Source organism: Thalassophryne amazonica, chromosome 22 (assembly GCF_902500255.1).
Source record: "Thalassophryne amazonica chromosome 22, fThaAma1.1, whole genome shotgun sequence".
In the NCBI taxonomy this organism is placed as follows: Eukaryota; Metazoa; Chordata; class Actinopteri; order Batrachoidiformes; family Batrachoididae; genus Thalassophryne; species Thalassophryne amazonica.
Window position 1 is genome coordinate 16,478,868 of NC_047124.1, and position 13,953 is coordinate 16,492,820.

The window sequence follows — 13,953 nt, forward strand, 5'->3', positions numbered from 1 at the left end:
TTGATATTTTGAACACTTTTCTTATCCCATCAATTGAAAGGATGTTTGGGGATGATGAAATCATTTTTCAAGATGATAATGCATCTTGCCATAGAGCAAAAACTGTGAAAACATTCCTTGCAAAAAGACACATAGGGTCAATGTCATGGCCTGCAAATAGTCTGGATCTTAATCCAGTTGAAAATCTTTGGTGGAAGTTGAAGAAAATGGTCCATGACAAGGCTCCAACCTGCAAAGCTGATCTGGCAACAGCAGTCAGAGAAAGTTGGAGCCAGATTGATGAAGAGTACTGTTTGTCACTCATTAAGTCCATGCCTCAGAGACTGCAAGCTGTTATAAAAGCCAGAGGTGGTACAACAAAATACTAGTGATGTGTTGGAGCGTTCTTTTGTTTTTCATGATTCCATAATTTTTTCCTCAGAATTGAGTGATTCCATATTTTTTTCCCTCTGCTTGGTCTAAAAAAGTAACCGTTATTGACTGCCACAATTTTTTTTCCTGATTTCTTATAGTGTTTCTTGAAGCCAGAAAGCTGCCATTTGAAATGACTTTAGTTTTGTGTCATGTCTGTGATCTGCTTTTTTTCGACAAAATTAAACAACTGAATGAACATCCTCCGAGGCCGGTGATTCCATAATTTTTGCCAGGGGTTGTAGTAGTTCTGCTCTGAATGCTCCTGAACCGCCTGCCTGAGGGAAGGAGCTGAAACAGACTGGACTTGATGACTTATGAATGACTGCTACTTCTTACTGGTTACCTATAGTGTAACTACCGAGTGTTTAAAATATATTGTTGCTCAGTTAGTGCCAACAAGAGGCATCACTTTGTCATTTGCACCAAAAAAACCTTAAAATCCAATCAGCTTGTCTACACACCCAAGAGACCTATGGTGAAAGTAGCAAATGTCTGCTATGTAATGCTAATTGGTTATTCTGTTCACAGGCAAAACCCTTAATCCTTATTATGTGAAATACAGGCGCCAAACAACTCTGAAATACTGATCAACCCCTCATAGGATGCCTATGGTACAATGTGTACCATGTATTATTGAGTTATTGTGTTCACATGTATAAAGGGGGAACAGTCAGTAATACCACGTTAACATTGCAGTAAAACAGTTCACTGCATCACAAACACTCGTTGAGGTCTCGCCGAGGTCTACATAAGTTACAGTAGTGAGCTAAACTTAGGCGCATCAAACATTCACACGAGAAAGATGCACTTCAGTCGTCGGTGTGTCTGAAAAAAGCCCCAACAACATCAATAAATGATGGCGCTTTCTTTCCCAATGTTGAAATGTTGAAAGCACAGATAGTCTATCAACTACTTTTTCAACTTTTCAACAGAAATGGCCAATAATGTCATCTACACCTTCAGACATCATTCCAGTTTTCTTGAACCTTATTTAATGCCATCAAAACTGATTATTTTTTGCTGGTGTTTCACGTGATCCAATTTTAACATCAAAACAGCCATTTGTTTTACAATTTGAACATCAAAAACAAGGCTCTGAATATACAACAATGAACTGGAGTGGCATTGATTAGAATGAATCCCGACAACAGAACCAATGCGATAATTAACTGTTGGATCCACAGCAGGATGATAACTAAAATATAACAGGTTCTTCCACTTTTAAACCATCAATATTTCCACAAAGTACCATGAAATCTATTCATTATTTAATCCTGTTTAAAAGCAAGACGAGGCAAAAATGTAACCTTCTTGGTAGAAGTAATACAATTTTGGCTAAGTGGACAAAAGGGGCCAGAACCTTGATGGTGCTTGACAGCTCTACTGTGTTGTCAGTAGAGCTGATCATATTTGAGCAGTCTGCCAATTTGATACCCGATTGTCTACATTGCGGCAGGAATATCAAAATACCCAATTGGGCCGTGAAACTGGGTGTAATTGGTGGTGAAAAATAGTGTTGTAAAACATTTTTGACCAGTTGGAAAAGTCTTAAACACTTGATGTCAGGATAAATCATAATCCCCAAAATGTGAATAATCTGATGTTATTGGTACTGATAATGGGGAATCTTGTGTAAAAATACCTGAAAGTGGACAATTGGGGAAAAAATAGGTAACATAAATTTTGCCTACTATTTCGTTCTTTTTTATTGGGCCCAATTTCTCAGTTTTGAAATCAGAATGGAAAATGGGGCCAAACATCTTCAGCAAGAGACCACCCTTGTATGCAAATCTACAATATAACATTTTAAACACCCACAAATCAGACTGTAGGGCAGGTACGTTCAATAGGATAGATGTTGGGCTACCGATATGTAGCCCAAGGTAGACATACTTCTTCTTTAAACCCATTAGCAAGCTTGGCAGCCTAGTCTAGTCTTTTAGAAATGTTGACTATTGATCACGTAGCTGGGTTAAAAACAAGCTAATAATATATTTTGTTTATGTGCATTATTTCAGAAATATTATCTAGTTAGTAGATGTAAATCCGGTAGTCCAATGCCATATCCCAATGAGCTATCTGCTCTGCAAAACCAGGTATTCCCAATAGAAGAAGTAAATCCTATATAGGATCTAAGGTCTATTGGTGCTGGTGCTTGTCCCTGGATTCCATACTGTGAAGTGGATAAGTGTCTACAATGCCTCCTGAACCGAACACCAATCCAATGCAGGTTATTTCTCCAGGCAAGTACCCATTTCCAGCTGGAGGGACTGAGATGAAGTCAACGAAGTGTCTTGCCTAAGGATACAGACAGGTAGCATGACATATTTGTATCCCAACTCCTATCCCACATGAGCTACCTTCCCTACACTAGCAGACATGACCAATACCCAAATTCCTGAGTAACAATTACTTGACACAAACGTATATACACCATCCAATCTCCTAACAACCTACTCTAAATGCTACCATGATAGCCATCCCAAAAGTCAAAAGTATTAAGACGTCTTGATTGGGCATTCATGCACAATACGCAAGCTAATATGAATACGGCAACAGAGACAAACACCGGAATGCATTGAAATCCCCCACAAAATTTTGCGGGCAACAAGGAAACCCAATGGGGTTCCATATACAGTCTTCATTTCATGCACAACATGTGCACGTGACTCTTCATAGCACTCCCTTCATAGATGGTACTGGAAATATTATACTTGCTTATTACTATGCCTGTAAATAGCAAAAATAATCCATCTTTGAATAGGCCTTTAATCAAAGTTAGAGTTTTTTTTACCCCCCTAGAGATTCTATGCAGTGGGTCTAATCCATGATAATCAGATTACAGGCTGTCCACTGCAGCATAGATAATGGTTTGATTGATTGCACTCGACCACAGTTTACAAAGAAGCGTCAGAACTCTTAAGCAGCTTAAGTGGATGGGTCCGAATATGAAGCTCCAAAAAAAGACTGACCATGGGAAAGCAGCAGGGGAGACGTTTCACATAAACTTGATGAATTTGATTTGTGTAAGCCAAAAAATTAAAGCAAAAAAAAAAAAAAGACAAAGTGCAGTCAGTGTCCGTTCACTCCAATGACAACACTTCCTTCGTGCTTCCAATGCTTCATCTCTTTGCTCTGTCCTTCAACAACATTGACAAGACTGACAAGTTAATTTGGGGTAATTTATTTAAATCCAACCATATTTCTTGCATTGGTTCAGCTTGTCAAGGTGGCGACTGAGGTATCTGTTTGAGAAGATCACAGCCCTTAAGTATGATAACGGAACTGCAATCAGAGTAAATTTTTAATCTTAAGATAAAATATGGTCAGATTTTGCTGTCACTGTAATTCCATTACCATAGACTTGTACGTAAGTCCTGTAAGGCTGTTTTGCTGTCTGCGTACAAAATAACTCAAAAACAGGTGAATGGATTTTCACCAAACGTGATAGGAATACTCCATGGGTGAGTGTCTTTAGATGGTTCACACTGGCAGAAGATTGGTCAAAAGGTCAACGTCAAGGTTGTCAAAAATATAATTAAAAACAAGTATCTTATTATATCACCCATTTACAAATACAAGTTACAAAATCTCATAGAACAATATAGATATAGTCCAAAACCACATTTTCTGGATATCTGCATCCAATATGGTTAGATTAATTATGTCTGTCTTATTAGTCTCACCACTACCACTCCTCCTATATTAGTACAGCAGATAACTGAAACAATCCTGCAAATGGTGATAGAATCAACAAATTCAGGACAAATACTCATTACTCTTGATAAAACCGATTGGCCATTTGAATTGTGAATAGGCAGCAGGGTAGGGGTCAATTGAAGAATTACACAGGGGTCAAAATTAAAAGATGCTCCAATCATATTGAAAACTACACCACATTACTTGTCTGATCATAAAGATTCCGAAAAGGTATAGTTTGGAGTGTCTGTGACTGAATGTTATAGAGTTATGGGGTTAAAAACAGTTAAAATGGTGAAAAAGGTCAATTTCAATTTGTACAGGGGTTGAAAGTTAAAGTTGTTCCAATTTGGTAAACCTTGGTGCAAATTATTGGTTGAGCTAAAAGGATTAATAAATGGAATAGTTTTGACTGTGTTGAATGTTTGGTCTGCAAAGTAAAGGTCAAACAAGGTTGATGTCCATTGGATTGTGTGACGTGGCATATCTTAACCCGTAACATGATAACTAAGCATGACCCATAGTGCAAACTATTCCTTTTTAAAACCCTATTAACTCAACCATTAATTTGCATCACTTTTGACCAAAATTAGAGCAACTTTAACTTTTGACCCCTATACAAACTGAAATTGATCTTTGTCACAATTCTTGCTGTTTTTACCCCATAACTCCATAACATTCAGTCACAGATAGTCCAAACTATACCTTGTTGGAATCTTTGTGATCAGATAAATTATATGGTATAGTTTTCAATATGATTGGAGCATCTTTTAATTTTGACCCCTTTGTAATTCTTCAATTGACCCCTACCTGGCTGCTTACTGTAAACTCAAATGGTCAATCGTTTTTTTTTTAAAGAGTAATGTCTAAGGTATATTTGTGCTAAATTTGGTGTTTCTATCACCATTTGCGGGATTGCTCTGTAAATATTCTGTTATCTGCTGCACTATATCTTGAAATGACAACACGGCACAGAAAATGCATGCACCATATGCATCACTCCCTCCAATACCTTTCATTATTCCAGTGAAATACCAGTTTCTAAAATGTCAGCCAATACATTCACTGTACAATGATCAAAGAAAAACATTTCACATCAGGATGAAACCCCCCCCCAGAATCCAGGTTCCAGTTCCATACAGACTCACATGCACACAGTTGCAGAGCTCTGGTCCGGTGTCCTCTGTCTGTTCAAGATGACTGGCTTCCTTCATCTTGGTGAGCAGAGTCCAACAACAGAGCTCATTGAGCAGGGAGGCAGTTGAAGAACCAAACTTATTTTCCTATAATAAAATCATTCAGCTGGCGCAGCCCAGCAGGCTGGGTTTCGCAGCCATGGGTTGCAAAAGCAAATGTGTGCATGTGAACTGGCCCCCTCATCCCCAGCCTGAATGACTGCATTCTTTGTGGCAGTTGGAGCATTAGTTTACAAGGGCCACAGGTGTGGGGTTTCATGTAAGTGAACGGGGCGGCTCAGGTGGTATATAACCTGAGAGTGCACATGTGAAGTCGCCTTCAGGATCTGCAAAAACTAAAATACTGTCAGGTGCGGTGAAGCAGAGGCGAGCCGGCAGCAAATATTACAACGATTATCAAGCAAATATTACAATGAGTATTTTTAGAAAGAATATGTAACCCCTGAAATTAATATAGTATTAATTTATTAATATTAAAGCAACATATCTGGACATAAAGGTAACAGTAGCTAATAGTACCTGCTGGCATTAAGGTGGTAATACTGCATTCGCATGTTGGCTGTAAACGGCAAGTAAATGCAATAATCCATTGTTTTTAATGAGATGTTCACAGAAAAATTCAGCAACGGCACTTGCTGTCAAAAGGTAAAACTTTTCAATTTTTGCCGCCTCTTTCCGGATCTTGGTTTATCTTTAATGAGGAGAAAAGATGGGCAAGTGAGAGATGGATTATTAAAGTGCAGAGAGTAGCCTGGTTTCATGGGAACAAACAGCCCAAGTTTCAAAACAATTACTCAAAAAAAACTTCTACTGTATGTCTTGAAGTTAACGACGATAAACCGATCAAAATTTGGTGAATGTTGAGGGACCAGATCAATCCAAACACCAAGGGTTTCTTGCTTACCTAATAAACCGTACACCTGTCTGCAGTCTGCCACCTGCTGGACATGTCTGGCTGTGCTGTAGGGAATAATCTTATCATCCATGCATGATGGAAATTAGGAGTAGGTGTGGTTGAAGTTACATGTAGCTCAAAAAGAGCTTGTTTGTCAGTTTAATTTATAGTTTTCTTGCTATTTCTGTAGTGAAAATATCTATTTTAAAATGAAAATGTGTGCTATTTTTCAAGACCATCTTGGATAGTCCAAAGTTAAAATCATTCAGACAAACAGTTCGTATAAGCTGTGAAAGACTGTATGAAAGGAAACAACCTCTGCAGTCAGCGAGTACCAGCAAGTACACAAACCTGCTTCCCTAAGCCTCATGAGACAAATTATGGCAAAGTGGGATTAGCGCTAAGGTAACCTCCACGTAACATTAGTCACCTTGTGAGCTAAAGTTCATTATTAACACAATCAGCACCCGCCTAACTGCAAAACAGCCTTCATGCTCACAGTTTAGTCACCTTATAAGTAACAAATGGAATTGCCTTACAGCAATCCAGTATTTTTCATCTTTGCAGGAACATGTTATCCGTCGTCAAGTCAAAAACTTTCCTGTCCAGAAAAAGTGGGCTCCAGTGGAACAGAAGCTTTAAAATGAGAGATTTAGTATGTTTGATTGAGGTAACTATACGCTTTCACGCCACTCTGCTTCGAGGGGAAGTAAAAGAAAATCGACAGTAAAAGTTATTCCATGTTCATGAATCTGCCTGGTTGGACTTGCTTCAAGCAAGTGTAGAACGGTCATAAAATGGGCCCAGGGACCGCCACTGTGGAAACTAATGCCTGCATCATCAGTGCATTTTCCACAGGAAACAAGTAAAATGTGTCTTGTAGAGGTATTTACAGCTAACCAGCTGACCGTGAATAAGAGCTTGTTCCAAACATGCTTCCAAAATAAATGAAGACATTACAGCCCACTTTTTTGTCCATTTTAAAGAAAAAAAAAAAATAAACCACCTTGCTTTTTTACCTCAATATTACATATTTTCTCGCACTTATGAGATGTTAAGTCACATATGAGATTAATTTCAGTTTTTAATTTATTCAACTGCCAACACATGACAGCGTCAAACAAAACAATTAAAAAACTATTTAAAATGAAATGATAAAAAATTAAAAAGCACAATTAAAAGATAAGAAAAAACACAAAGGAGTAAAAATTAATAGGATTGAGAAAACAAATGTGTCTTAAGTCTGGTCTTGAATGTCTCCACAGAATCTGACTGTCTTAACGCTGGGAGACCATTCTATAAGACAAGGCCATGATAGGAGAAGGCTCTTTGACCCACAGACTTTTTCTTCACCCTCGGATCACAAAGTAGTCCTGCATCCTGTGAGTGCAAAGCCCGGGCCGGTATGTAAGGTTTAATTAAATCAGCGAGGTAGGTCGTGCCAGTCCATGAGCAATTTTATAGGCTAATAACAGAACATTAAAATCTGATCTCACAGAGACACGAAGCCAATGAAGAGATGCCAGAACAAGTATAATGTAGTCAAACCTTCCACTTCGTGTCAAAAATCTGGCAGCAGCATTCTGAACCAATTGGAGACCCCTAATGCTGGATTGCGGAAACCCTGAAAATAGGACATTTCAATAATCCAATCTGGAAGAAACAAAAGCATAGATCAGGGTCTCAGCATCAGCCATGGAGAGAATGGGACGAATCCTCGCTATATTTCGCAGATGGAAGAAGGCACCTCTCGCAATATCCCTAATGTGGAGGTCAAAGGACAAAGCAGGATCAAAAATCACCACAAGGTTCCTCACCTTGTCCGTATGATGTATGACACACGAACCCAGGCCAAGCGCTAGATGGTCAAATTACAGTTACAAGATTCTATCTCAGAATTGCAAGATAATAAAGTCAGATAGATGGTTGGATATAATTACAAGTCAAATACAATCCCTGAGGCACATCTGGCAGGTACTTATCCCTTTACACATGAATGTGAAGCAGATATATACCTTATCACATGTCTATTTATGTATCACGCACTGATGTATCTGTATGAGCCTGAGTCCGAGGGGTTCATACAAAAATAAAGAACAATAATCATACACATGAATCATGTAGAATGAATAACGCAGGTAAATCATGTAGATATGTAAATTATAGAATGTTCTTATGTCTCTCTAAAGTCATGAGTGTCCTCTTCACTGATGTCTCACAACTTCAGTGTGAGACTCAAGTTGTAGAATTCTCCCTGTTAGGGAGGCTAAAACTCTCTCACCTTGATCAGACATCTTGGTTGAATGAAATGATCTGAATCCTGGATCAGGATCCTACACTTGTCACTGGGGTAACACAAAATGGGGGTGTGTCATTGGTGGGGTTGAGAAATGTGGGCTCCTGATTGGATGAAAAGCAGGGGTGATACAAAGCCTGGTATTTTCAATGTCTTTTTTGTATCGCCCTATTTTAAGATCTATATCACCCTGATTTTATTGCCACAGTTTCCAGGGCAGTAAATTTGAGAGGAAAAGTGTATGATTTATCAGCCCTATTTTTTCTTGTTTCTCATGAGGGCTGGTTTGCGAGTATAGGGCAGATTTTTTGTTGTAATATGTGATAAGAGATTCTACGAATCCCAATGAGGATGCCAGTCCAACGTAGGTTACTGCCCCAGCTGAGGGCGGTACCTATTAACAGCTGGCTGGACTGGGACAAGGTAGATGAAGAAATCTGTCCAAGGACACAGACAGGTAGCCTGAAGCGCACAATTCAATCTATATAGATCTTTATCAATCCTGTCCCACAGAACTACCTGTTCGTATAATGACAAATGTTTCTTGTAATTGCTACGTATCATACAGTCACTCTTAGCAAGTGAAGCTAAATAAGTCTTAATTCCAAAATACTGTTGTGTAATTATTATGTAATAATTGTGATTTATTTCACAATTCTGACTTATTTCACAATTGTAACTTGCAATATATTAATTAGAACATACTGAACTACCTCAAAATTGCACGTTAGTCTCTCAAAATTAGGGCTTACTATCTTACCATTATCATGAAGTATCTCGTATCTTGTACTGTATCGTTATTATGAACTATCACCCCATAATTCTAATGCAGTAACTCATAAGTGTGTACAGCAGGTAGGTCAGTGGGATAAGGAGTTGAGTAGCTGACGTGTATTTGATTCCTGATCATGCTAGCCATCTGGGCACTTGGTGAAGACCCTTCTGCACTGTCACCATCCACCCACCTGTAAGTGGGTACTGGTCTTGACTGGGAAAATAACTCAAGATTTCCAAGGGGAGTTGCCATGGCAATCCATCGGTGGAGAGGAAGATCGTATCTTGATCGATTACCAGACAGAATGGTGGATGCAGAGATAGAAAACTGACAATGTATTATGGCAGGGGTCACCTACCCTTTCATACTGATGGCATACTAAGTTATGAAATACTAAGTGAGAATTATTAGAGCATAGTAATAAATATGTACTAATCATGACACAATAATATCTCACAACTGTGAAACTCATGATCATGAGGTATTGTATTAAGTCAACGTCATAAATATGAAGTGGTTCTAGCTGGTACAAACAAGTCATCCTGAGAACATCTGTAAAAGTTGGTTAATAATAATAATACTAATTATGACAGAATAATATCTCACAACTGTGAAATTTGAAGATACAGACTGTTGGAATACCTGCTGGGCATTGCTGCCTGACACACCTCCACCAGTGCACTCTATACAAGTGTGCTCCCCCATACACCTATGGGCAGGAACGGGTCATCAGCTGGGGACCACCAGTCACCAATGTTTCACTCCTTTAACCCCAGTACATCTCTTGGTGGCGGAGCGATGGCAGGTGTGTTTACCTGCCACCCCCTGCTGATGCCCTAGGTGTTCTGCCCCCACCCCTTATCTCTCCTCCTTAGCCATAGCCAGAAGCTGCCCTTCTCCACCTCCTCTGCTAGCTCCTTGATGGCTTTGCGGCTCCCTGCCCCTGTGCAGCCAATGTCTCGCAACAGACGAACTGTTGAGGAGCCCACAAAGCCCCTACACCCCACCTCAACAGGGCATGTAATGGCTTTCCAGCCAGCCTCCTGACACTCCGCCGCCAGGTCAGCGCACTTGGAACGCTTACATTCATTAGCAGCCTCCATCCCCTGTTTCCACGGGACAGTTAGTTCTACCAGCAGAATGGTCTTGTGTGGGACTGACCACAAGATCAAGTCTGGCCGGAGAGATGTTTCCACTATCTCCCTGGGAAACTGGAGCTGCCTCCCCAGATCAACCCTCATAGTCCACTCACCACCGGGTGAGACGAATCTTGATGTTACTCTCTGGTGAGTGAGTTTGGGGTTCTCCCCAGCTCTTACAAAAGGGATGGAAGGTCTCGCTGGGACAGGATGTTTGCTGTTGGCCTGTTGTCTGCATGCCTCTGCCACCTCTGCCAGCTTTTTCAACACCAGGTCATGCCGCCACCTGTAGCGGCCTTGAGATAGTGCGGTCTTACAGCCTGAGAGGATATGCTGGAGGCCTGCATTGATGGTGTTGCACAGGGGGCAGCTTTCTTCCGTACCAAACCATAAGTGGAGGTTTCGGGGACAAGGCAGGGTGTCGTAGGTGGCCCTGATAAGGAAGCTGAGTCTGGCCTGGGGGATCTTCCACAGGTCAGCCCATGACATGGGCCTTTCATGATCATAAGGTATTGTATTAAGTCACTGGCATGAATATGAAGTGGTTCCAGCTGTTAGAAACAAGTCATCCTGAGAACATTTGTAAAAGTTGGTTAATAATAATAATACTAATCATGACACAATAATATCTCACAACTGTGAATGTCATGATTGTGAGGTATTGTATTAAGTCATCTGCATAAATATGAAGTGGTTCCAGCTCATACAAACAAGTCATCCTGAGAACATCTGTAAAAGTTGGTTAATAATAATAATAATAATAATAATAATAATAATAATAATAATAATAATAATAATAATAATAATAATAATCACGACAGAATAATATCTCACAACTGTGGAAGTCATGACCATGAGGTATTGTATTAAGTCACTGGCATGAATATGAAGTGGTTCCATCTGGTAGAAACAGGTCATCCTGAGAACATTTGTAAAAGTTGGTTAATAATAATAATAATAATAATCATGACAATAATATCTCTCAACTGTGAATGTCATGATTGTGAGGTATATGTATTAAGTCATCTGCATAAATACGAAGTGGTTCCAGCTGGTATAAACAAGTCATAATGAGAACATCTGTAAACGTTTGATAATAATAATAATACTAATCATGACACAATAATATCTCACAACTGTGAAAGTGGTGATCGTGAGGTATTGTATTAAATCATCTGCATAAATACGAAGTGGTTCCAGCTGGTAGAAACAGGTCATCCTGAGAACATCTGTAAAGTTGGTTAATAATAATAATAATAATAATAATAATAATAATAATAATAATAATAATAATAATAAAAATTGTTATCATTATTATATTATTATTATGATGATGCAGGATGACTTCATCATCACAGGATGCTGCTGCTGCTGATGGAAGAGACCGGATAAATCCAGTTAAAATGGCCGTGGCCTGCCTGCGTGGTTCAAACACGACATTATCAATCATTTACATTTATTATTTATGTTGCGGCAGATTATCCACAGATTATGTGGGATGATTGACACCTTGGCGCCTCCTTCAAAGGCTCGCGAGCGCGAGCTAAAACATAATTCCGACAGCCAATCGGCTCTCTTTACGCAACCTACAAGGCTCGCGCGCGCGCTCACCGGAACCGCTCGTCTTTGGGATAAAGAGGAATAAAAGGCGACGTTACCTTTGGTGAGTGGAGGTGTTGGTGTTCGTGTCCTGCGCTAATAGCTGCCGGTGACCTTCTGCGTGCCGTGCGTGAAGGAGCTCCGTGTTTTAAAAATTTCCCGAGTGAGCGGAGGGCGGCGCTGCGTCTGACCGCCGGTTCCTCCTCAGCTGCTCTTGTCCCGCATCATCCACGCACTCATTCACTCACTCACCTTTGAATTTAGTGCTCACTTGGAGTACAATCATCACTACGTAACATAACCAGAGGGTGCGGTGTCACGTCACCGCCAGGGGCGGATTTAGACGTGTGGCCGTGTGGGCAGAAGTCTGGTGCCCCAAATCACACGGGCCAAACATTTTTCACCCCTGTGCCAACTTAGAAAAAGGAATAAACAAATAAATAAAAATCAGCAAGCCTCAACAAGCTTCTGATATATACAAACAACTACATTTTAAAAACAGTATTTATCACCCAGCCCACAAAACACAAATAATAGCTGTTATAATATGTTTCATGTTGCCGACACTAAGGAGAGATGCTCCTCACCATCTAACCATGTCATTTTGGTCATTCAGATTTTTTTTTTTTTTTTCAGTATAATAGTGTTGTAAACTTTGTTACAAAATTAAATTGCTGAAGAAGCAAGAAGGTCATATCGGTCCATCAGACTTTTTCCAGTATAATTTAGAGTTAGAAAACGCAGTTGTAAAAGAAGCACTTGGTTTTAGAATTTTTATACCTTTGATTTGATTAGAAAATAATAGAAAATTGACAATCACAGCTGTATGTGGATGATGACAGCCTTTCTTCAATCGATAATGCAAGCGTTATCAATTTCTTCAGGAATCTTCAGGATATTCTTCCAGCAGACAAAAGAGAAAAATCAATACAGTCACATGGATACTTACGAAACTGCCAAGATTTGTCAAAAACAAAAATTAGTGCAGATATTTCATAACAACAAACAAGACTTGTGATGTGTGATGAATCCTTTTCAATACTTCAAAAAGCCTCATGACCAACTGCTTCACCAGAAGCTACATTGAAATCTCATTTGACAGCTCATTAGAGAATACTGACATCTACTGGTTGCACAGCACATTTAGTGTAAAATTACAAGTTTGCAGCCACATAGGTCAGTGTCATCATCGATACTGTCGGGAGACAGATACATTTATGTTAATGGAGAATTTGATTATTTTAATTTAAATATAATTGTATAAATGGTCATTTAATTGAGATCATCATGCCTGATGTCTGATTACAACTGGACTTTAAGGGGCCACATACTCTGTTATGAAAACTTATAATTTGTTTTTTTTTTGTTTTGTTTTTTTTTGGTGACACAACCACTTGCACTCACACGCTGTGTTTTTGACTTGTTTGTGCAATGTTCACGTGAAGTTCACTTCATTAATGCGTGATGGAGATTTTGAACATTTCAAAATTTTCTTTGTGCAGAAGCCGCGCACAGTTTACAGTGAGTTTGAGACGAGTTTACTCTTGTGCACGGCAGAGTGCGTGCAAATGCGCAGATCAAAGTCATACAAGTGTCAGGGGGCTTAACTGTTATGCGTGCTCTTGTGTGCCCTAACTTTGTGCTGTGATGCAGTTAAAGTGAGATTTCTTTTTCTGTTATAAGGTTGGAGTATTTATATATCACAGTACACATTGTTGTGCATCTTCAAGATGTTTTATTACTGTCTACATTTTCATTTCAAGCCATATTTAAGGTCTGGATCCTCTGTGAAACATGAATTCACCCCAGTTCATTCACACAGCCACAGCCGTGGTGTTGGAGAAAAGCGGCAGTTGAATATAATACATACCAGAGTTATTGAATTGTGTTTGTGTACAGTAATTATTCGGTTTTTGTTATTATTTTTGTGTTGAAATCAA

The 13,953-nt window shown here is 39.4% G+C and overlaps 1 protein-coding gene and 1 long non-coding RNA gene across 2 annotated transcripts in view; one reads left to right on the top strand and one right to left on the bottom strand.

The window, feature by feature from the left end:
* Positions 1-4,194, top strand: part of LOC117503918 — a 19,989-nt gene extending 15,795 nt beyond the window's left edge. The window contains exons 3-4 of the long non-coding RNA XR_004558695.1: positions 3,913-3,924; positions 4,124-4,194. This is a non-coding gene — a long non-coding RNA (uncharacterized LOC117503918). The remainder of the gene's footprint in view (positions 1-3,912; positions 3,925-4,123) is intronic.
* zgc:165507 (uncharacterized protein LOC561188 homolog) overlaps positions 1-12,316 on the bottom strand; it is a 24,894-nt gene extending 12,578 nt beyond the window's left edge. The window contains exon 1 of the mRNA XM_034163213.1: positions 12,073-12,316. The gene's annotated coding sequence lies outside the window, so the exon portion shown is untranslated. The remainder of the gene's footprint in view (positions 1-12,072) is intronic.
* Positions 12,317-13,953: the final 1,637 nt, after the last annotated feature.